Consider the following 26,536-nt stretch of genomic DNA (forward strand, 5'->3'; position numbering starts at 1 on the left):
GTGCTAAATTCCTTAACTTGGGATATCTGGTTTTCTCTAACTAACAGTAATATTTTGATGTTCCAACTACCTGGTCTTTGTTGCAAAAATTCCTATATATTCTGGCTCCTCCCTTACCTGTGCAGAGCAGTTCCTAACTATATGAGAGGTTGTCTCCCAGGCTTGAAGTCCTCAGAAAGTTGGCCAAATAAAACATGATTCTCAGCTTTTAGGTTGTGTATTTTAGTCAACAGTGCCACCTCAAATTACACTTTCTCCACTTATTTTAATGCACATAAAACCCAAGCAACAATCCAATCCTGGTTCGTAAGTGCTTATAATTTATGGAATTTTTTCTAATTATCTGTGGGCAGAGTAAATGACCTACCATATCATCTTGCTTTGAAACGCTTCTTTTGACTTTACTGAGGGATCTCATTCTTAACTGTTCTTTGATCTTCAGAGTCCTTTAGACATTGTATTAATTTCCTATTGCTACTAGGCAAATCACCAAAAACTTGATGGCTTAAAACAATATAAATTTATTTTTCTCATAATTCTGGAGGTTAGAAGTCTAAAATCAAGACATCAGCAGGGCTGTGTTCCATTTGGAAGCTTCAGGAGTGCATCCGTTTCTTTACTCTTTTCAGTTTCTAGAGGCCACCTGCTTTCCTTGGCTTGTGACCCCTTTTTCACATCACTTCAACCTCTTGCTTCCATGCTCTCATCTCCTGCTGATCACTCTGCTGCCCCTGCCTCCCTTATAAGGACCCTTGTGCTCACATTGGACCCAGTTGGATAATCCAGGATCATCTCCAGATCCCAAATCCTTAATCACATCTACAACATCCCTTTCAGCATGTCACATAATCACAGTTTCTGGGGGATTTAAGGCATGGACATCTGCAGGGGGTCATTATTCAGTCTATTACAGGGATTAGGAGGGAACAGATTATTATCCAATTTGACAAATACAGAAACTGAAATAATGGGGGTCACAGAGGATTTTATGAAGTTCTATCCATAGAGGAAGAGCTAGGGCTAGGACCAGAGCTCTGGACTCTTAGATAGAGAGAGTTCTCTCTGAACCAAATGGAGTCCCTTGGACTGGTCTGTGCCAAGTGGGTATTTCCACTCTGATTACATTTCTACCCAGGTAAACCAGGTGGTTACTTGGTTAACAATACCTAAAACTCAATTCTTCATAGTTAGATGTTCCTCAAAGTCAAGAGGTTTGAACTGGGCACCTCCACTCCTGAAACAATTACAATATTAACAATAATTTGCATGCCTTTGGGTCAGAATTGTGAGGGTCACGAAATGGTTTGACAAGTTCTCATGGCTGGCACACTCCCTTAATAAGAATTTGAGCACCTAAGCAACTTTTGTTTTTGTGAGGTGATATGTAGACAATCCCCTAGACCAATTGTGGACAAAATGTTGGGCTGATAATTGTGAAGAACAATGCAAAAATAGCATAAGGGTCTACATTACCTGAATATTCATTATCTGTGTCCTATGAATTAGAAAAGTTATAATTAATGAGGTGAAAGGGCTTTATAATAGGAACATATTTTCAAACAAACTGACCCTTTATAAAAGTAATTTCCCAATTGATAACTAACACTCTGCGCTACTTATCATCTACTGATTTCTGGATGTTGTTAATACTAAATAATACAATGCAAATAGCATGAACATCAGTTAAGATGAAGAAGCTAATTTTCCAGTACTGTGTTAGAGAGTTGATCAAACCACAGGCAAATCATTGACAAATTAGAATTAGCAGAGTTAGGCTACTTAATACTGATGAAGAGAAAATAGCAAGGATAATGATAAGATTGATGCTTCTAAAGAGAATGATTTGATTATCAAATGATTAACAGAAGCCCTTGGGGAAATTGTTAAAGGTCTAAAATATTTTTGTACTCTTTATAATCCTATTGTAAAGATCGAATATAAAATGAAGAATGAAGTTGTCATTGAGAGCTTTCATAGAACATATGATTGATTTTTTTAAAAAATGTTCTCCATTGTAGGGACTGGGTAGAATTTCAGTTACATTTTGAATGTTATTGAATATAAAATCAAACATCATCTAAATTTGGTTACATGTTAAAGATATTGTCACTTGATTCTTAAAAATGTATTAATTTATCCTTATTTTAAATAATTTACATAGTTTTCCCCACTACAAATGACCCTCAGATAATAAGGACTTTCTATATTTCAGAATCTGTAACCCACCTTTAGTGGGCAGGAAAGCATTTGAAGATTTCTAATTCCAACCACCAGTATATGGTTGTAAAACACAACTTAAGGCTACCAGTTTTGGGCAGTGGGCAGGAAGTTTTGAAGTGGTGAACAGGACCAATGACAGACAGTTAACTGATTTTCTTGGGAAGACATGTTTTCTAAAAGACTTTCTTAGGTTTTACTGGAAAAAGGATCCTTCCTTCCGGGAATAGACAAATAGACCTCTAGAGGGCTTAGAGGAGCCAGAGAAATAAATCCCTTAGAGACCTCTGAAGTGAGGTAGAGTGTGCAGCCACTGTGGCCAGCATCGCCAGCGTGATTCCAGAGAAACAATCTTCAGTCATGGCGAGGTCTCCTAGTGGCTCAGAGAATCAGAGAAGCAGGGCCATGACACTGATTCTAGAGGGATTTGATTAGATGAAATCTATCAAGTGCCCTGAAAAGACAGTTATAACAAGAGCATCTTTTGTTGTACAAGACAAGGTTACTAAGCTGGTAATATATCTATGTTGATTGCTGAGTAAATCTGTGTGCAGTTAACCCTGTATATTTTTGAATTATTTTCCACTATGTTCTTTAATTGTTCACTGAGTTTCCCAGTTATGAATAATCTGAGATTTTATAAAACAGAAATAGTTGAATTTGGGTGAGCACAGTTAATTATTTGGAGATTCTATAGTAACATTCTATCAGGCAAAGTTCTTTAAAAAATAGTATACTAACAAGGGTGGTTTACAGAAATGGTGCCTGTACTGAGACTTGTTTCATTTTGAATATTTTCATAAAAGTTTGTACACCACTCTCTCTCTCACTTACACACACATGCATACACACACACAGAGTTTATTTGTTTAACTTTGCTTACACTGCTAAAGTGCGATTTCCTGAAGGCAGGAGCTGTGGCCTCTTTATTTAACTCTAATTCTCTTAATTAAACAAAAAATGTATTATATATCTACAATGGAATACCACTCAGCCATTAAAAAGAATTAAATAATGTCATTTGCAGCACTATGGATGGACCTAGTTATTATCATACATATCATGAAGTAAGTCAGACAGAGAAAGACAATATCATATGATATCACTTATATGTAAAATCTAAAAATGATACAAATGAACTTATTTACAAAACAGAAACAGACTCACAGACATAGAAAACAAACTTATGGTTACAAAAGGGGAAAGGGGTGGAGGGATAAATTAGAAGATTGAGATTAGCAGATACACACTACTATATATAAAATAGATAAACAACAAGGACCTACTGTATAGCACAGGGAACTAAATTCAATATCCTGTAATAACCTATAATGAAAAAGAATATATATATGTATTATAACTGAATCACTATGCTGTACACCAGAAAATAACACAGCATTGTAAATCAACTACACTTCAATAAAAAAAAAAATTTAAAAAATGTGGATTAAATGAATCTATGAATTTGAATAATTTACTGTCAGTTCCACAGGTGGCTTTATTTTTCTTTCTCAATATCTGGACTCATTCACCTTCTCTCAAATTATAAAATAATAAATTGTGATAACTGAGGAAGGTAGGTCTAATTCCAGTAATTTAACAATGTCTACCTCCCAGAAAGAAGGAAATAAAATAAGATGATTTATTATCATTTCTGGATACAATTTATTCTAATCAATTATATATAGATTATGTGAATGGAAGACCAAATAATATTTCAGAGCCTAGGGACTATGCAGCAATAAAAATCCTGAGTGATAAAAGCAGCTATAATTTACTACCGTTTCCTGAGTGTCTATGTGAAGGAGGCTCTTTGCTAGATGGTTTACATGTAATGTTTATACCAAGTCTGCAAGATACTTACTTGTAGCCCCTTTTACAGAAGAAGAAACTAAACTTAGTAATTTTCCTGGCATCATAGAGAAAAAAAACTTGTAAATGACAGAAGCCCAGAATTTAAACTCAAGGCAGTCAGATTCTGGGGTATTTTGGTTTGTCTGGGTCTTTCATATTCTTGCAAAAGGTACACTCAGCCTGGGTTAAGGGAGAATGAGTCGAAAGAGACCATTCATTGATTGCTAGTAGCTAATTTGGGGTTTGTACATGAGTCCTCTTTCAACAAACACTTCACCTTTGTGAATTCTGAGTGAAGTAGCATTTGTAGACACCGTGAACCGCAAAGTCTTTCTGACTCAGCTGCATAGTCATGTAGTAGGTTTGCACTCTCATTAAGTACAGAAAGTCTCTAGGCACGGATGACTCAATCAGCCCTCCCCCTCAATTAGCCCCTTTACATGTGGTGCTCTGGCAGCCTGTCTGCCTTTCTGTTCAAAGTAGAGAGGGGGTTACCCATGGCCTACACTCTGTTTAGCTTGGATATGGCAGAATCCAAAAAGCTAAATAATCCTGGCAAACACAGAGACCACTAAGTTTGCATGAGAGCCAACCATTGTTTGAGTTTATATAAACAGACTTTTCTTTGTTGGATGTAATTTAAGCTTATGTGCTCCAGGGTTCTGTTCTTACCTATAACTCATGTCCTCGTGTCTACTGGGTCTGTGGATCCTCTGCAAATATGGCGTCTCTTTCCAAGTGGTACGGGCTTGCTCCTCATGGCTGCTGTGCTCCTAGTTTTGTTAAAGAATGATTGGGGGGATAATTAAAAGGACCGTGAAACATAGCCGCCTCATGAACATAATGTGTGTGCCTGCATATAACCTCTTCCAAAAATATGAGCTTATAAATAGAGTCGATTTATCAATGTTTATATCAATTCCATCAAGTGGGTGGAAACTGACGATCATCCTTAAAATTAATATCTGCATATCAGCTGCATCTTGACTGTCGTAGTTAAAAGGACTTTCTCCATTGGCATCACCCTTCCAAACACTGTTTCTGTTTCCCTCTTCACAGGTCCCTCAATCATTCCAGATGCAGAACGGGGCGGGCTACAGGCAAGACACATAAAGATGAATAGGAACACTCAACTGGCCGGGCTGGAGACTCAGATTTTCATTACAGTTGACGATAATTACTTGTGTAATCTTGAATGAGATTATTTCTTGGAGCCTTCGTGTTATCTAAAAATAGGAGACTCACCTAATTGACAGATGAGACACCTTTCAGCTCTGATGTTCGGTAATTCTACTGACAAATGGCAGAGAAACAGCAATGATTTCCCATCAAAACTTTAGCGGCTTACAAGCTTTGTAGGCCTTCATTTGGTGGTGAAAGCAGAACTGGGGGAGCAAACTATCAAAACAGGGTCCTTTTGAAGTGGCGCTCTAAGAAACAGGGGGTGAACTGGCCATTCCTTCATGTTTTATACTTGTCTTGCAATCTCTGTCATCACTGTATTCTTCCTTCCCTTGTCCTTGACTGTGTATCCGGCCAACTGCCTGGAATGACCCTTTCATGCTCCTCTTCATTCCCACCACTTCTGCTGTTTCCTTAATCACTCACCCAGACAATAGCAATAACCATCCAGCCAGTCTCTAAATTTCAGTCTGTCACAATTCTAATAAATTTTACAGCTTTCTTCCAGGTGAAAATTCTTGATACAAAATCTCCTATAAGATTCATGTCACTCTCCTATAAGAAAATCTAAATAAGACCAAGGGTAAATTCCTGCTAAAACCAGAGTTAACCCAAGCTCCATTTACCGTTATAATTTGGCTCAAATATTATTTTCCAAAAATAATTCTCATTATTCATTACACAGTTTATGTTCCAGCAACTGTCCTCCATGGAGTTCTCTATGATGTACCTAGATTTTTCTTATTTCTGAGACAGTTTTCGGACATGTCTTTTCAACTACATCTCCCCAGATTTCTGTACACCAAATCACATCCATACATCCATACTTTTAGGTTCAGCTCAAATAGCAATACATCCTCAAGATTCTTCATAACACTCCATTTGAAAATGTTGTCTTCATTTACTATGCCATAGCTTACTTGCACTCATCACACTCATATCTCTGTATCTTTTTCATATATTTATACATATATATGTATTCTGAGTGTGGCTTGATTTCATATTGCCTTACAAAAGGCAATATAACTGTTCAGTAAATATTTAATGGATAGATAATAGTAACACACAGTTCATCATGAACTCCCATACCCCATTACAATTCAAAATGGGAAGAAATAGAACTAGAAAACAGAAATCGGAAGAGGTGTATTAGAATCCTTGGCAGGAGGACTTGCAAATGCATATTTGGCTTGATTTCTTTTGTGGACCTCGTATGCAACTAATTTTGAAATTTCAACTAACTCTGAAAGTATTTGATATTTTTATTTTTCTTCAGATAACTTAGAGCTTTAAAAAATTGAGGATTGCAACACATTTACTGTTAATGGATTTTGCTGATAATTCTGAATTGGAATTTTTATTGGTATCGGGTTACATTTTGGTTTGGTAGCATCAACCAAGCACATGATGACCACAAATGCTACTTTCAGTAAGATGCCTCTCCTGACACTAAGCTAGATATGGTTTCACTCTGCCTTGGAATCCTTTGCCTTTCTCAAATTTTATTAGCATGGTTGGCTGCAGATTGCAAAAAGTTATGTTCTTGTCCTGTCTTCCTATTATATTTCATCCTTATTCATCATTTTTTTCACCCACAAACCTAAAATTATTCTTTGAACAGAGTAAGAAGTAATAATAATAGTAATAACAAGAAAAGATTAAGAATAAGTAATTAATGGGTTGTATTCTATGTCTTAAAAGGAAGCTTGTTTTCCTGGTTTTGTGAGACTTTAAGATCTTGAATAGTTGCTTGAACTTGAGAACTTCCCTTTGTTGCTTAACTGTTCATTTCTTCACTGTTTATTTTATTTCTTAGCTGAATGATCGTTTTCCTTCATCTTCAGAAAGCTTCTCTGTTTCATACCACATGGCATATATATCAAGTTGCCCACTTTTGTTTGTGTCTGACATGGTACACTGGTTTGATTTTCCAGTCCATATAGCCAATATATAAATTATCCCGTCTAAGTTCATCCATTACATATGTGGTCTATTTTGATGTTGCTTTGAAAGTAAATAATGCATTTGCATTATATCTAGTGAAAGTTTCAAGAAAAAAATGTAGAAAATCTGCAGATCTTTAAATAGTTAATTTGGGTTTTCAAAATGTATGATCATGTTCCTTTCTTTATAATACTTTTAAAAAACATCACCCTTTGGTGGGAACAATTATAACTGATGTGGGTTGAGACAAAGGGAGTGTATCAGATGGAGTTTGCTTTGAGCACACCAGTAACTACATTTCTTCAAAGGGTGATTCATTTTTTCCAAAGACAATTTATTTTACTTCTCTGCAATGCAAATTTCCTTTTCATGAAAACAAGGGAAATGTGTACCAGGAAAAAATAACTACTAGCAATATAAGTTATGCTTGGGTATTAAACTTGGAATTTAAAGCTTTCTATTACAGTTGTATCTTAATTGAGTAAAGCTGATGAGCACTCACATGCCCTTATCATAGGAAAAAGCTTTCTCTTCAAGTCGAGGAGTTAGAGTGATATTTTGCTTGGTTTTTTTTTTTTTTTCTATGAGATGGAAGAAATAGGTCATAAATGAAAATGAGATTGAAAAATTACCTATAAAATATTTATTTCTTTAATCTTGTTTGTCAGAACAACAGAAGAATAAATAATCTCATTGGTAATGATAACATGGGCTAAGACTGTATGCCCAAAATATATTTCTGTGCCTAATCACACCCTACAGCAGAAAGCTAACACTCTTACTTCATTCCCTAGTTGTACAGGACAGTTCCTAAGGGCTTCTTATTCTACAGTTTATAAACTATAGTTACTATTCAGTATCTGGCTTCTTTGGGTCCTGGTGACTAGAGCCCATAAATCAGTTTAGAAGTCATTCTGCAGTCACTGCTGATGGTGCCCATCATGAGAACAGTGATGTCCCAGCCAAAATTGCATTCTCCATATTTGCTTTCAAATCCATAGACCTTTCAGAATCTAGACAAGGAAGGGAAAATGACCTCATTCGTCACCTGGTCTGTAAAGCAGTTATTGATTTATGTCCAGATGTTCATTAAATCTCCAGAGTACAGTTATATCTGTTTCTGTCTCTCAGCCCTCTTCTAGAATTCCAAAGCCTACTGGTGGAAATATTTCTTTCAACTTTTGTGTCTGTCAGTATTTATTTTGTACCTGTGTGTGCATGGTAGTATGCATGCAAGTTCTTTGCTGTTGTGGTGATAGATTACTGATTTCAACCATCACTTTACCTATGACCTTCACTGGCTGACTTTATACTTGCTGATTATCTAGTCAATAGAATTTATTCATTTGTATCAATCAGCTATTTCTGCATAATAAGCAACAACAAAATATCTTAGCAGCATGTAGCCATAACATTTATTTTTACAGAAATGTTAGTCACTGAGGGTCAGATGATTTATATTATTTTCAGCTAAGTGGCTTTGCTTCTTGCTGCAGGTTTGTGAGTGGACCTGAGTCGGGGTAGATGTAGGATAGGTGGGGGGAGATCTCTGCTTCCTGTATTTACTTATCCTCTTTGGACCACTGGACTCACCTAGGTATGTTTTTCTCATGACAATGGTAAAAATCAAGTCAGGCAAAAATGTACAAGTCTTCCATCTTCTTCCATTGCCAAAATAAATCATATGTCCAAGCCCATAGTTAAAGGATAGAAATATATACATTGCCAGCTGGATTTCATCTTTGGCAGAGCACCTATTCAAATCTTTTCCCACCTTGCTTTGGCAGTCAGTGCATGTCTCTTTTTCCACCTGAATTTTAGAAATATTTTATATTTTTGCTTATAATTTCACAAACTTAACTCACAGACAAGTTCATGTTTTCATCTAAAGAGAAGCTATCATTTGTTCAAACGGGGGCTTTTACTTGTCCTCCTAAAGGGAAGATTCAAAGTCACCATCTTGATTTCTATCTCTAAGTAACGTCATTTTCCATAGTTAATCACATTGCTGGATTTATTTTCCTGTGAAATGAGGAAGGAACTCTGGTCAAATCAATGATGTTTGCACTATAATGATGGTGCAAAAGGCATTCCACTAATTAATGACTGATGAACTTAGAATCTAATCCATGTAGAAGACAAATATATATCCACCAAAAGTGTGAGTACTGGTAAAGAAAAGTTACTCCCCTTTTCCCCCTCTCCTGGATAGAAATGAGTCAATGTAATCTACATGTTCCTGTGTTGTTAGCTGATTCCCGCCAGTGAATGTAGCCATATCAGGGATTCACATTCTTTATTTATCTTGTTGAGCTTTCAGCAGTGACTGAATCTAGATCAGCCTTGGTGAGAGGACATCCATGTTTTAGGCTGTTCCTCATCTCCATCCCTACTCCCATGGCTAGTTTGTCCATGGACCCATTGAATAAGTGTGATAGCTGAAGAGAAAAAAGTGACTACTGGCCTTAAGACAAGTCCTATTTTCCACCTGATTTGTTGATAGTTGGATAGGCTTTCACGGTGAACACATTATCTTCAAATTCTATACCCACTCTGAGAGGTCCATTTCTAGCCATTTTTGTCACCAGTCTTCCTATCATGTTCTTTCCATGTCCCAGGCCAACCTGACAATCAACTAGCTTTGCCTATTGATTAGTGTAGAACTCTAAATCATGTAATCTATTTTCCCATTAAGAATGGGCAACCACGTGTATTGCAGGCATCAGGGGGATCTGATCTGTCTGCTTAAACGACATACTTGTTTTCTGTCCTATTAAAACTTAATGTTGTACCCATCACTTCCACTGAATGACATGATGCTGTATTTACTTAATCTCATGTCTTACTGGATCAGCTAATACCTAGTTGATTATGAAAAAAAAAAAGCCAATTTATAATAGTCACTCTGTTTTCTTTGGTCATTCTTTCACTGTTTACCAGAGTTAAGTAGAAATAAAATAACTGCTTCTCCACAGAGAATAGTTATCCACACAAGAGAAAATAGTCTTTATCCAAAACTTTTGAGGTTTGCACAGATTCTAGGAGCTCCATTAGAGCATCTTTATTTGCCACAAATACTTTACCATTGATTCTACTGGATTACAAGGCTTAAGTGGAAAAACTAATTGTACCACAGCTTGGATTGGCTGCAGAGCAGTGTCTTGCTCTGGGTCCCGCTCATGACTAGCTGATTTATGCGTTAAATAAATGTGGTTTATGTTGCTTTCTAATTATACAGAGGTCCACCATATGTTGCACTTTTCAACAACTGGTAGAAATTACAGGGTGCAGCAACCTGCTTTTTCTTTAGATATCCATAGATACCACAGACCACTGAATCTCTAGAAATTTTGCTGATATACCAAGGATTAAATTTTCAGAGAGTTTATCTTCTACCCTCTGACATACTTAACAGAAGGCATCTTGACCTCTGGTATCTGGTACTTCCTATTCACAGGTTCAGTCATAATGTCATCACTGTTGTGAATCAATAAGTTACGCTTTGGGACATTAGACAGTTCAAGTCCCTGTGGACTATATCATGACATGAAGCGGGAGAACTAACTTAGCCCAGAGGGAAGACAATAAAGGTGTATTGATGTCCCTGCCAGGTAAAAATCCAATTATTTCATCTATGCCTTGCCAATGGAAAAAAGTTTATTTGCCAGTTTAATAGCTGCACGCCACATGTCACTGGCTATGTTGACTTGCTCCAGTAGATATACACATCTGGAGGAAAGCTGCAATTAGAATCACTCTTTGATGACATTAACAATCACCCACAGTCATAGATCCATCCAGCTTTTGCATTGGCCAAACAGGCAATTTAAACAAGGATAGGATATGAATCATCCCCCTTGCATCTTTCAAGTTGTTGATGGTTAAAGTAATCTCTGTAATTGACTCAGAAATGTGGTATTGCCTTTGGTTTAGTATTTTGGTGAGTAAATTTAGGGACTTTCACTTGGTCTTTCTATCATTTTAGCCCTTAGTCCATGAGTCAGAAAGCCAGCTTGTGGATTTTTTTTCCATGTGCTGTGTCCAGCTATTTCAACTGTAAATATAGAACTAACATGCAAGAATACCACAGGATGTGTTCATCGATTAACTGGGACCAGTACAAGATGGACTCAAGTTGAAGCTCCATTTATCACTGACCTAACTTCCTTCGGGTCTACAGTACTATTTTATTCCTCCAAATTAGCAATAATTCAGCCAGTGTCCCTAAAGTCTGATTGCTACTCTTTCTGAGTTTGTAGCCATTCTATGTAAATAGCTTCATAGACCCTTGGCAAAATCTTGGAGAAACAGTTGCAGTATATACTTATATTAGTGCTATCTTGTTGATGTAACAAATTCCCACAAATTCAGTGGTTTGAAACAGCACACATTTATTATCTTACATTTCCGTAGGTTAAAAGTCTGATTTAGTTCTCACTAGGCTGAAATCAAGGTAGGGCTATGTTCCTTTCTGGCAGCTTTAAGGGAAAATGTTTCCTTGCCTTTTCCAGCTCCAGAGGCTGCCCACATTCTTTGGCTCCTGGCTCCCTTCCTGCATCTTCAAAGGCAGCAGCATTTCAGTCTCTCTGGCCAGTCTTCCTAGTTACATCTCCCTTTGACTCTCTGACTCTCTTTTTCAGCCTCCCTTTTCCACTTTTAAGGATTCTTATAATGGCAATGAATTAATCTGGATAACGTAGAAAAAATCCTCCTATTTTTGGGTCAGTTCATTAGCAATCTTAATTCCATATACAGTCTTAATTCCGCTTTGCCATATAATCTAACATAGTGACAGGTTTCAGGGATTAGGACAAAGACATCTTTGGAGCTACATTATTCTGCCTATCACAATTCTATGATCTTATTGAAGAGTACTTCCTCAAAGACATCGGATTCTCCTTCTAGAAAGACTACTAACTGGATGAGAGGCTATGACTTCCTATGTTGACAGTTCAAATAAGCTTTCTGCTCACCATGCCTAGGGAATTTTTGATTATACACAGGCATACCTTGGAGATATTGTGGGTTCAGATCCAGACCACTGCAATAAAGCAAATACCACAGTCAAGTGAGGCACATAATTTGTTTTAGTTTCCCAGTGGATATAAAAATGATGTTTACACTCTACTATAATCTATGCAGTGTTCAATAGTATTATATCTAAAAGATAACCTACATACTTTAATTTTAAAATACTTTATTGTTAAAAAACGCTAATCATCTGAGCCTTCAATGAGTCAATCTTTTTGCTGGTGGAGGATCTTGCTTTGATGTTCATAGCTGCTGACTGAGCAGAATGGTGGGTGCTGAAGTTTGGGGTGTCTGTGGTAATTTCTTAAAATAGAACAATGGTAAAGTTTGCCACATAGATTGACTCTTCCTTTCACTAACAATTTCTCTGTAGCACACAGTGCCCTTTGATAACATTTTAGCCACAGAAGAACTTCTTTCAAAATTGGAATCAGTTTTCTCAAACACTGCCCCTGCTTTATCAAAAAAATTGATGTAATATTCTAAATCCTTTGTTGTCATTTCAAAAATATTCATAGTATCTTCACCAGAAGTAGATTCTATGTCAAGAAACTACTCTTTTTGATCATCCATAAGAAGCAACTCCTCATCTGCCCGAGTTTTATCATGAGATTGTAGCAACTCAGTCACATAGTCAGGCTCCACTTCTATTCTTGTTCTTTTGTTCTTTCCACCACATCGGTGGTTACTTCCTCCAAAGTCATCCATGAGGATTGGAATCAACTTCTTCCAAACTCCTGTTAATGTTGGTATTGTGACCTCTTGCTATGAATCAATAATCTCCATGGCATCTACAATGGTGACTCCTTTCCAGAATATTTTCAATTGACTTTGCCAAGATCCATCATAGAATCACTATCTACATCAGCTATAGCCTTACAAAATGTATTTTCTCAAATAGTAAAACTAGAGAGCCTAAATGACTCCTTGATCCATGAGCCTACAGAATGGATGTTATGTGAGAAGGCATGAAAACAATATTAATCTCATTCTACGTCTCTATCAGAGCTCTTGGGTGACCAAGTCACTGTCAACGAGCAGTAGTATTTTGTAAGAGATCTTTTTTCTGATCAGTCGATCTCAACCGTGGGCTTAAAATATTCAGTTAACCATGTTGTCAGCAGATGTGCTGTCTCATCCAGACTTTGTTGGTCCATTTATAGAGCACAGGCAGAGTAGATTTAATATAATTCTTAAGGGATTTAGGATTTTGAAGTGATAGATAGTGAACTTAGAGTCACCAGCTGCATTAGACCCTAATAAGAGAGTCAACTTGTTCTTTGAAAATTTGAAGCCAGGCATTGACTTCTCCTCTTTAGCTATGAAAGTCTTATATGACATATTCTTCCCATAGAGGGTTTTGTCTGCATTGAAAACCTGTTGTTTAGTGTAGCCACCTTTATTAATTATCTGAGCTAGATCTTCTGGACAACTTGCCACATCTTCTGCAATAGCACTTGCTGCGTCACCTGGCACTTTAATGTCATGGAGGTGGCTTCTCTCCTTAAATCTCATTAATCAACCTCTGCTCGCTTCAAACTTTTCTTCTGCAATTTTCTCACCTCTCTCAGCCTTCATAGAATTGAAGAGAGGTAAGGCTTTGCTCTGAATTAGGCTTTGGCTTAAAGGGATGTTGTGGCTGGTTTGATCTTCTATTCAGACCCTAAAACTTTCTTTGTATCAGCAATAAGGCTGTTTAACTTTCTTATCATCATGTATTCACCGGAGCAGCACTTTTAACTTTCTTCAAGAACTTTTCCTTTGTGTTCACAACTTGGCTGTGTGGCGTAGGAGACCCGGCTTTTGGTCTGTCTCAGCGTTGGACATGCCTTCCTTACTAAGCTTAATCATTTCTAGCTTTTGACTTAAAGTGAGAGACATGCAGGCCTTCTTTTCACTTGGACACTTGGAGGCCATTGTAGAGTTACTAATTGGTCTGATTTCAATATTACTGTGTCTCAGGGAATAGGGAGGCTTGAGGAGAGGGAGAGAGATGGGGAAACAAGACAGTTGGTGAAGTCAGAACACACAACAGTTATTGATTAAGTTCACCATCTTATAAGGATGTGGTTCACAATGCCCCAAAACAATCACAATATGGTAGTCAATTCAGAGATTACTGATCACCATAAAAATATACTAATAATTAAAAGTTTGAAATATTGTGAGAATTACCAAATGTGACACAGAGACATGAAGTGAGCAAATGCTGCTGGGAAAATGGTGCTGATAGAATTTCTCCCTGCTGGATTTCCACAAAACTTCAATTTGTAAAAAAATGTAATTATCTGGGAAGCTCAATAAAGCAAAGGGCAATAAAATCAAATATTCCTGTAGATGAAGTAGCACATTAGTAAACTCACCATCTATTTCATTCCTGGACTCACCATAAAAAATAAACCACTCTTATGGATTCCTTTATGTCAGAATCCTCTAATCTCCACCTTACCCATGATGCCTATAGCTATGTTGGTGCTGACATTGTCTCTCCTGATTAGTTACTCTTACCAGAACTCCTTTACTCCAGAATTCCATCGTCTTTATTGAATTCAGGGAGCTCATTTCAAAGGCAGCATCTCTCACCATCATTCCTAGCCTATGAAGGAGAGCTGTCATGGAGATATTATGGATGCTGTTTCTCTTGTTATTTTTTAATTTTTAAAATGTTTTGGGGAATGGAGTGTCCACTGGGTCCTCCTGGTGGTTATGGTCAAGGAAAGGGTGTTCCATTTCTACATAATAAGTTCAATCTGCTGTCCCATCTCTCTGTTTTGATTGCTTCCTACAAATTACACCAGGGGAATTCTGTCATCTAAATTTCATTGAATAAAAGCCACCATTAAAATCATGATTCAATCAATCAACCAAACTAATAACCTGTTAGAGTCACTTCCAGCTGCTCACAGTAACACAGTAAATCAAGAATCTTGATTAAAGACACCCATATTAATAAATCTGTTCTCTCTCTCATATAACATTCTTAGAATTCAATCCCAGACATAGCCCCTTGGTTCCAGCTGATATAAAGTAGCAATATATTGTAATATATCTTTGGTTGGTAAGCTATGTCTGCAGGTTTCCTCCTTGGGCATATTGGTATTTAACCACTTACGGACTTGAGAGTAATAAAAAGGGCATTTGGGTGAATTATGAAGAGAATAGAATGCCCCTTGTGAAGCAACCCTCCTAGGTGAAGCCATCACAGCGGCTTTAAAAATAGAAGGGCTAATCTATTTAGACAGAAGAGAAGCTATCTCTCCCAGCAAAGGGAGCTTAGAAGTATTTAGACGTCTAAGTTTCATCAGTGCCTATCTAAAACAACCCCATGGAAAAGATCAGAGTCTCTCTCATTCCAAATTAATGTCCTAAATTAAACAAAAAAGTGACTTGTTGAGGCTATGTTTTCAACTTGAGTTTTGATTGTGAAATATGCATTTTTTTGGTATAATCCTAAACTACATATTCTCTGAGGTTAATAAAACAGGGATCTGAAAACTGAAAGTCCATAGGCCATGCTAAGAATGGTTTAAAGAGTTAAAAAAAAAAAGAAGAGAAAAGATTTTGTAACATAGACTGTGTGTCCCCACAAATCCTGAAATATTTATTATCTGGTCCTTTACAGAAAAAAAAAGTTGCTGATCCGTGAATGAGAGAAAACGAGTGTTTTGGTTTTTTTTTTAAGGTTATGTAGAAGGTCTGGGGCTTCAGCTGACAATGCCTTAATCTAAGCACTGAAAATCCAGTGCCTCTTCTGTAAACTCAAGTGCAGTCGTAAGGAGTCAGCCTCCCTCTCAGACTTTGTGGTCATTATTTTATCTCTACTGTCAAGGAGAACAGCTACTTGACATCTTAAAGCCTTGCAGGCAACTAACACTCCACCCCCAGCATTTATAGATCATAATTACATAAAGCCACACATTACAAGTATCCTATTTTCACAAGAAAATATATCATCAAAATATATCAATTCTTCAATACCATAATCTCATTGAGAGTGTTGGTACCAGAAACTGTATCAGTCAGAATCTGGTCAGAAAATGGAAACTAGTACATGTATTTCAAACAGAGATAATTGAATGTAAGAAATGGGTTACATGTATAATGGAAGAACAGAGAAATAGCCCAGAAATAAGCAACTCAAAAAAAACAAAATAGCAGAAATTCCCTGACACCTCTAGGGCAATAAAGGGAAAAGATGGTGTGATCAGAACCCCAGAAGCACGTCCACCACACCATAGCTGGAATTATAATGGATCTGTCTATCAAGAACCGGGATTACGGAGCACAAGGTTGTTCAGCAGATATGCACCAATGGGGGTGGCAAGGATGGCTTTTGTTGGTACTGCTTAAAGCCGGTGAGTGGGGATAGCCTGCCTTCCCCTTTCCTTCTGCCTTGCAGTCTTTTGCTATACCTGCATAGACTACAGCTGTTTGGAAATGGGAACAAGGAAATCTGGGAAATGCAATTCCCCTCTAGCCAGGGAAAGGCAGAGAAGCGTGGGAATTGGACAGAAAACAGAAAAATAACAGTCATGTTTGTTTTGTATTCAGCAACATGCTAAGAATCTCTTATTCTCATAATTTATTCATATATTTTGCTTCACCATGTATATAATGTATATTATGTAATATAGTATTATATATTTGGATCAATAATTATTTTCCAAAACATATACTATTATTTCTTTTTCTTGACTTACTGAACTCACTAGAACTTTCAATTAAAAGAAAAGTTCCAGCAATGAGCATTCTTATTCTTTCACTACTAGAAAAGGAAGGAAAGTCTTCAATATTACACTCTTAAGTATGGTGTTTGCTATGGGTTGTGGGATGCCTTTATTCCTTTTTTCAGTTTTATTGAGATATAATTGATATATTAAAAAACCCACATATTGTATACAATTTGGGCATATGTGCATCATCACCATAATCAAGGTAATAAATACATCCACCACCTCCAAAAGTTTTATTGTGTCCCTTAGCTTTGTGTGTGTGTGTGTATGCGGTGAAAACACTTAATGTTGCAGAATCTTTTTATCATTTTTAAAACCGCTAGACACATTGTATACAGTTTATGCTTCCATCCGCAGTCCAACAGGGTTTATTTAACACAGTGCTGCTAGAATAATCTTCTCATACTTTTAGTACCTGATTCTTTGGAAGTCTTAGCATATCAAGTAATTGAAAACTTCATATCCAAGTATATATTGATAACAGAATATTTAAGTCTATTCTCACATCCATGGTATATTCAGGATATTCAGAATCATATCCTGAGTAACAACAGTTGTAATATCCCAACTATTAATAATATATAAGTTAGAAATTGGGAGAAGCCTAACGTTTAAGACACTATCCCACAGCAAATCAATTTTTGATTAAAATATATGCATACCCACACATATACATTGTAAACTGTTTCAGTAGTGTAGTAAAAATTCTCACAAAGATAGTTTTTTATTTTTATTTTCAGAACTTTCCCTCTGATCCTGTTTATTTATCATCCTGTTCAACTCTACTATGGGAGAGTACTTTAAAAAATATAGAGCAACAGTACAAATATTATTTAACTTACAGAGAATTATCCAACGTTATTCTACAAATTTTGCAATTTTATTTCTCAGTTTTACCCTGAGTTTAGCCATGGGTTCTTTAGCGGATGTTAAAAACCGAAGGCTTCTCCAGCACCATCTGGGGTAGATTACTTTGCTGGTCTAGAGACAAAGGACTGTGGTACTGATCCTCTTTGTATATCATGTAATCCTGTATTACACACTCCAGAATGTATCTGTGTTCTGTATAAAACACAAGAATGCTGAAAGTCAGCCAGAGCAGCACAAAGCTTTAATCAATTCACTGTTTCTTGTTGACGATGGTTTTGCTTCAGTGGGCAGAAATCCGATTATCCATAAAAGGCTAATAGTAAAGTTGCCCATACTCTCTGATAATGATTTACGCACTACATTGCTTTTCCTATTTCAGTTTGTTCACTGAAATATGACTTCTTCCCCTCTTGCACTGTAGCTAAAAAAAGACAAAACAAAGCAAAAAAACAAAAAACATGTTGAATTTAACTGCAGGTGAGTATCTAGACAGATATAAGCTTAGAAAATAAAACCCAATATTTATTCATTTGTTCAGCAAAAACTGGCATTGACTTTGGCATGTCAGACACTGAGATAGGCATTAAAGGATCCAAGGATGTGTAGATACCTCTTTAACTTCAAGATACTCCCAGTCCAGTGGTGCATAAAAACCAAGATAAAACAACCATCAGCACTCCTGCAAGGATATAAATCAAATTCATTCTATTTTCCATCAGCAAGTTGAAAAAATGAAAGGTCAAGAAAATATGATTTTCCAACTCCCCCAAACACACACTTCTCTCCCTCTTTCTTTTTTTTCTCTTTCTCTCCTTTGCTTCACTTTTCCTTATCCTTATTAAAGTTTCACTGAACAAACAAACAGAAGAAAACTGATTAACTGATTATATGCTACACACCTTGAGAAGGCAACTGTGTCATATAGTATAAATCACTGGACTAACAATCAGAACTCTTCAAAGTTCTAACACACTCTGTAAATTAAAAAGATGAATTACATTTTAAAATGTAGTGACTTTTTCATTAGGATTCAAATCTTATCTGAGGACAAGAAAATACTGAAAACACCCAATTTAATTTTAAAAAAGAGCCAATTTAATTTAAATAACACTGGTAAAATGTAAGAAATTAGGGAATGTGAAGTGTTTCATGTTTCTTTTCCCTAATCTTTCTTGCCTGTTTTAAAATGAATTATCAGTATTCTTCAAAGCATAATGAATTTCTTCAAGAATTATTATGAAATCGTGGAACAGGGACATGTGTTTTATCCAGTGATTCATGAAATGAGTCTTGGAAGAATAAACTTCCTCTGAGCACTTTGGACTTGTACTAGTATACTTTCAGTATCGCATCTGTTTTGGTTCGATATAAGCTCATCCATTTATGAAAAGTCACAGAGAAAAGGTTTTGATTATACAAGCACTGGTTTTAAAGACTTATTGATAAGAATTCATTATATAATGCTTTTTAAAATGAGAATTTAAATTTACATAGTTCACATTATTGGGATTGAACTTACTAACTGCAATGTGTTTTGTGCCTGGATCTGTGCTAAGCCTTGCACAGTTTTCTTATTTAACCCACACAATAACTCTCTGGGGTGGTTAATGTGATTATCTCCTTTGGAAAAAAAAAACACAACTAAGGCATTAAGAGAGATTAAATAAATTGCTCGTGTTTACCCAGCTGAGACTAGAACTCACTTCTGTCTTTAGATCATATTTTGGCTCAACCATTACATCATATTGCCTCTGATGTTCTCACATCGAGAACATGTGACCACTAGTTTGACCTTGAAGCTGAACCTGGGCGTTCGGAGGCTGCTCACTCACTCCCTGACTTTAGAATGTGCACTCCAAAAGCCTTCCCTGAGCTAAAAGCTGCCCAAGGACACAGCCTTGAGATAATAATGTGGTATTGAGACCATCTGGACTGTGTATGTGACTGAACCCAGTTAAATTCTCTATATAAACTTTAAAGATTTGAGGGTGGATGTGGAAATCTATTTATTTTGCCTCCACCCAAGACAAGCCTCATAAAGTAAATTTCCTTGCTTATTAAAATTCCATCTACCAATCTGAAGTGGCCTGGCCTTCTTAGGTCTCTCCCTGACCTCCTCGTGGGGGTCAGGGGGTGGGGACAGTTTCAGGTTATACTCAGAAGAGGTTAGACCCAACAGCCTCTTAATCAGGTGCATTGTTTCCTAAGAACCTAGCCTAGGGGGAAGAATATTCTAGGAAAAAAATCTGGGTACCATCAAAGAAACAATGATAAAATATTGATTTAAAAGCCCATGACCATCTGCTTTGTTTGTACTTTGCCATTTGCATAAAAGATAAATAGATTTCCAATGATGGCATATAGAAAAAGAAAAGAAGAGATATTCTGACTCTCCCCTCCTCAATTTGCTATAAACACTCAAGATGAGACATAGAAATGAACCTTGGAAATTACTCACCCTGTAAATCCCACAAAAATATAGGGCTTTCAGGAACCTAGATGGATAAGACTATGGATGACAATTGGTAGAGGTGGAAAGCTAGCCAGCTGGAGTCCTTAATTAGATAAGTAGATAAGATTATTGTATGAATTGCTCTCCATATTTTTCTTTTGACTTCCAATAAAAATAGACTTCTCTTTCCTTGTGGAGATGAATTCAGTATACCAGGGGAATCGCTCCTCCAACACTCTTTAGACTATGGTCATAACTTTGGACTTTGCTGTTGTGCTGTTTCTCCCACAGGATTTGACCCAGCACAGTAACACCACACTTAAAATGGTTGAGAATTACACCACAAACTTGAGCAAGAATATTATGTTAAACAGTTTTCAGGCATTCCAACTTGCAAACAAGAACAAAAGAAAAATGTTATACTCTCTTCAGAAGGGAACCACTAGGGTAGTTCCGCTTTCTTTAATCCATGTGGGTTAGACTGCAGATCACCAAACATTTGCAGTTTTCTAGAATGTTCTAATAAACTGGTAAAAGTAGAAACCAATTTTAAATACATCTTGATGTATATGTACACATATGCTATATCATTATAAATTTTAAAAAGTATGACTTCTGAATTATTTCTGAGTTAAAAGTAAACAACTCAATTCTGTTGAATAAAAGTAAAAACGTACATATTGGGTGTGTGAATTTCTGTTTATCTGTGTCTCAGTAATTTATTTGAATCATCAAGTAACGCTTTGTAATGAAATATGTAGGTGCGGAGACCATTTTATTCATTCATTTATTTTTAATCTCAGCTTTATTGAGATAAAATTGACATAAAATCCTAAGGTATGTAAAGTGTCCACTGTGGTCATTTGATATGGGTATACATTCTTTGCATCTAGTTAATTAACACATCACCTCGCATATTTATCTTTTTTTGGTAAAAATATTTATGTTCTACTCTCTTAGCAAATTTCAGTGATACAATACAATGTCATCAGCTATAATCACCATGTTTTCCATCAGAGCCTCAGAACTTCTTCATCTTATAGCTGAAAGTTTATACCTATTTACCAATCTTTCCTAGTTTCCACTCCTGCCCGAGCCCTTGGTAACCACTTTTCTCCTCTGTTACTACGAGTTTGACTTTTTTTAAACGATGAGCTCATTATCAGGGAGATTTCTTTGCTATGTACTTCTGGACTCATTATTTATAATAGTTTTTAAAGGTAGTGTACCTTAAAAGTCTTATCTACTTCCTCTTTATTTTTTTCATATTAACTATTAAATTATGTATTCAGAAAAGTATCAAGATGTATGTAATGTGCACCTATTTAGAATCATTATACAAATTAAATAAAATCTTTATATTCCTTTCCCAAGACTATTCTCACTCAATAATATCATACCAGGGGCAACTATTACCAGCATTTAGTTGCATAATTACCATGCAACTTCTTATTTTTTTCCTATGTACATGTATTTCCATTGATGAATAATACTGTTTTATATGTTTTAAAACTTTACATTTTATTAGACTTCACTATGTGTGTGTATATATATCTATCTATCTTCTAACTTGTGCTTTCTCTTAGTATAATACCTTTTAGACTTTTTTTTCTCAGTTTATTAAGATATTCCTGACATATAACATTGTATAAGTTGAGGGTGTACAACATAATGGTTTGATCTCTGTATTCTTATTATGAAATGATTACCATAGTAAGTTTAGTTAACATCTATCTCTCATAGTTACAAATTTCTTTCCTTGTGATGAGACTGTTTAAGATCTACTCTCTTAGCAACTTTCAAATACGCAATACAGTACTGTTAACCAGTCACCATTTTACACATTACACCCCCAGAACTTATTTATCTTATAACTGGAAGTTTGTATCTTTTGACTCACATTTCCTCATTTATTGTACAGTAAATCCCCATTGATTTTTGTTCTTCTGTTAGGCAAATTTAGATGTTTTCAGACTTTCTATTACAATCAGTGCTGCTATGAACATTATTGTACATTTTTCTATGAACACATACACACAACTTTCTCTAGGGTGTATTGTTGTAATGAAACTATTAGATAATATTAAATTACTTTCCAAAATGGTTGTGCGAATTTACAAGCTCTCAACAATGTAGAGGGATTTTCTTTGCTCTGTGACCTTATTTACAATGACATTGTGGGACTTAAATTTTGGCCAGGGCAATGGGTATATAATGGCATCTCCAGTAGTTTTTATTTGCATTTTACTCATTTCTGGTGAGGTTGAACAGCTTTTCATATGTTTATCAGTTATCTTTATTTCCTCCACTGTGAACTTTTCTATTAGGCTGTTTGTATTTCTTACTGAGAAGTAGGAATTTGTTAACTATCGTGCTTGCTGATTCTTTATGCTAAATAGTTTGCAAACATCTTTTCCAGTTTGACTTTTGATGCATGGATATTTCAGATTAAATGTAGTAAAATGTATCAATTTTTTTTCCTGTTGGGTTGTGTTTTTTTGCCATTGTTCAGAAATTTATTCTGACTCTGAGTTTATAATGTTTGTTCTCATTAAAAGTTATTATTAAAATGATTAAACTTTTACTTTTCCTATTTAAATCTTTAATCTACCCTCATTTGGATTTTGTAAACTAGAGATTCAGTTTACTTCATTCTATATAGATTTTTTTTTTTTTTGAGTTCCAGTCCTATGTGCCCAATGAACTCTTTGTTCTGTCTCAGTCACTCATCGACACCTAAATTTCAACAAGTCTCAAGCCAAATTTGTTGCACATACGTCATTCACCCTGGCTACTCTAACTAAACATTTTCTCAGCAATGTCTAGAGAGGTGTGTCTTCCCCTACTGTCTCTGGTTTTTAAAAATTTTGGTTATTCTGATTGCGCAATACTTGCTGATTCTTGTTTATTTTTGGTGCTCCGTATCTAGTACCCAAGTCATTTGAATGACCATTTCTTTCACGCCCTGGCTTTCACACTGGCTCTAAGTGGTGGGGTGGAGGGAAAGGGAAGTATCTATGTAAATGTCTACCACGTGCCAGTTACTTTCAGGCACTTTACACATATTAGGTTCTTCGACATTCACACAGCTTCATGAATTGTGTTTTATTATCTAAACTTTACATTGCAGAAAGGTTAATAAACAGAAACCTCAATTAAATAGAGTGGGGAGACCCGAAAGGGGGGGCTCTCACACCCTGCAATGATAGCAGTGTCCAACAGGAAGAAGAAAGACTCATTTTTCCTGGTAGGATTCAGCCAATGAAAAGCTATGTACTCTTTGTTTCCTGTAGCCCTCCCAACTCCCTTTCCCCTTTATAAAAGCATTCTCCTTCCCTACTGTGCAGGAAGTTGTCATGTCTGCAGACCTTGAATTGCAATTCTCTGATGATTCTTAATGAACTCATCTTCACTGGAGACATATCTGGCAGTCTATTGCTTGAGGTCAAAAACATACAAAAAAAAAAACCAGAAGCACTTAGAGTTCATGTCCATCACCACAAATTTCACAACTAGTTAGTAGTGGAGCCAAGATTTGTGGCTGTTATCAAAGGGTAGGCTTTTTCCAGGAAAGGCAAGTCAATGTACTGTGGCCTTTCTCAACTCTGTTTTCCAAGGGAGCATTCCTGTAGTTCCTACTTTGCTGCTGAACTGAATCATGCAATGTTAGTACCGAGATAGATTCAATATCCTTGGTTTACCTCCTTTGGGGGAGCTGCCAACTCTCTGGGGATGACTTCTCTCTCTCTGTAGTGTCTTAATGGTGGAAATAATACAAACTGTCTTAGCTTTTGATTGCTGTCACCAAGTTGAGTGACACTTTCTCCTATCTGGCAAAATCTCGTTTGCAACTTAGAATTCATGAATGCATGTTACATCATGGGACAGATGATCAAACAGGCCAGACATGGTAATGTTTAACTATTTATCTCCATCATGTGTGGGCCACAGTAGCAACTTGACTCAGACGAAAAGTGTTGAGAAACACACCTCCGTTTCCTTTCTGTGAATCTGATGAAGTCTCTACATTCTACTGCTTTGAAAAGAAACTGTAAATAATAAAGTAGTGAAGGTCTGTTAGGCCATTTGGACAATTTTCAACAAGAGACACTGCAGCTTTGTGTAGAAGCATGCACTTTCAATTTGTATACATTAGTTTATACAAAAGTATCTTTTATAAAGATACTTACTATATTTTTTATAACTTTAAAGTATTGGTCATAGAATTTTAAAATTTATAATGCTATTTTATTAGTCTTAATAATCCAATTGAGTTCATTAACTATTTATGAATAGCAATCATTAACTGATCCTGAAAATTTATGTCAATATGTAGCACAAAATATCTCAGATGAATACTTTCTTCCAATCTGAAAACTTGCCTAAAATTGTGAAATATAATTAAAGTAATTTATTCCATTATATAGAGATTTGCTTATGGGGGGTTAATTTGAAGCTTAAATACTTTTGCTTAATTTTATGGCCACATTCATATTTCATCTTGATTTAGATTGTCATAAATAGTTTGAAGCCTTTAAAAATATGTAAGCACTTGTTGAACTATGGATTATATTTCTAAATAGATACAGAAAATTTAAATGATGTAAACTGACTTTGTTTTTCCCAGAAGGTTAATGTTATAATTGGAGATTACATTTCTGTCCAAAGATACTTAAGCAAATTAAAAAAACCACAAATATCACATTTAATCAACTGTATAAATAAATATCACCTAGTACATATAACATTTTGCAAAAATATATAAACTAAAACATATCCATCTTACAAGGTGCCTTGCAGCCTTTTAAATAACGTTTCTCAAGAATATTTAAGAAAGATAAAAATATTTTTTTATAAAGTAAAGTTAGAAAGTTAGAAAAGAAGATCTTTAAAACTAGATTGTCTGTGTTTCGGGTCTAATCACTTACTAGCTTGATAACCTTTGACAAGTTGCTTAACCTTGCAAAATTTCATCTGTATTTGTGTAATGGGAAAAATTACAAATCAGACCTCATGGGGCTGCTGTGGTTGTTCACTGAGATTATATGTGTAAAGATGTAGTTAAGTTCCTGGCACCCAACTTACATAAAATGCTAACAATTACAATAAGCTTATTTCAAAAGTGTTTATTTGAAATAATCTCAAAAGGCAAATACAAATGCCAAACTGTTAAAAAAAAAAAGTTCAGTTTAAGAAATATGATGGTAAATAATTTTAATTTTCTTAGATTTTTTTTCCCCTGTGAATCCTATATTTCTTTACTCCCTTTAGCAGCTATGAAGACACGTATTAATTGTTAGTCATCAAGCTCCATGAGGTCCTAGCTTTGTCTCTTTAGGTGTTGCAAAGTCTGTGCATCTGGCAATCGATGGCTGGACATAGGATACTCAGGGATCAATGTGTGAGGATGAGCTAGAGGTCTCACTAGTTTCTTCTACTGTGATTAGGCAAAGGCAGGAAGCATCATCTAGTGTCTTTTTGGTAAAAATTAATAAATAGAAATAAAAGTTAAAAGCTCTCAGATAATAAAAAGTTTTAATTTTTACTGTATGCTTATTTCTTGGGTGTAAATATACCTACCAGGCTGATTTAAAGGGATGAATATGGTGTCATTGAACACAGAGTTGGAAAAAAAATGTGGAATATTGTATCATTATATAGTATATCCACCCAGCAGCTACAACAGATGTAAAGAACCTCCAAAGCATAGAGAATGATAAAGTCAAGTAAAATAACTAAGAAATGATGAGATTTGTATATTTATTGCCTTTTTAATGCAATATATTTGTAAGTTTTAATTGTAGCTATGTTTCAAAACTGACTCATAAAATTCCTGAGAATGTAACAATCCTTTCTTGTAAGCTGGTTTGATTTAACTCCAGTATGCCACTAAGAATACCTATGAAACATATCAGCCTACCTGCATACTTTAAATATCTTTATTTTTCACAATGAAAGCTTATTTCTAGAAATTTATCCTATTGGTTGAGAAACTGCTATTTTCACACACACAAATGACACTCACTGTACTATTTAACAAAATGAAGTTAAATTGCATATTCATTGAAGAAACACTGTCATTTCCTCTGAAGTGTGGTTCTTTCAGATAAAATGCTAGCTGATGCCATGTATTTTATATATATATATATACACACACACACACTTAATGGTTACCATGAGTTTTACATAAAACACCTTGAATTCTTGATTTCGTATTTCTTTTTCTTTCAGCACCTTGAATATATCACCCCCC

At 35.7% G+C, this 26,536-nt stretch overlaps 2 long non-coding RNA genes across 3 annotated transcripts in view; one reads left to right on the forward strand and one right to left on the reverse strand.

Annotated features, from left to right (window-relative positions):
* Positions 1-24,904, reverse strand: LOC116665283. Its single transcript, XR_004321819.1, has 3 exons — positions 24,893-24,904; positions 7,036-7,044; positions 1-75 (listed from the first exon to the last, which is right to left on the reverse strand). It is a non-coding gene; the product is annotated as an uncharacterized LOC116665283 (long non-coding RNA).
* The window catches only part of LOC116665280, a 416,497-nt gene that overhangs the window by 357,555 nt on the left and 32,406 nt on the right, over positions 1-26,536 (forward strand). The window lies entirely within an intron of this gene.

Source organism: Camelus ferus, chromosome 8, assembly GCF_009834535.1.
Source record: "Camelus ferus isolate YT-003-E chromosome 8, BCGSAC_Cfer_1.0, whole genome shotgun sequence".
Taxonomy (NCBI): domain Eukaryota; kingdom Metazoa; phylum Chordata; class Mammalia; order Artiodactyla; family Camelidae; genus Camelus; species Camelus ferus.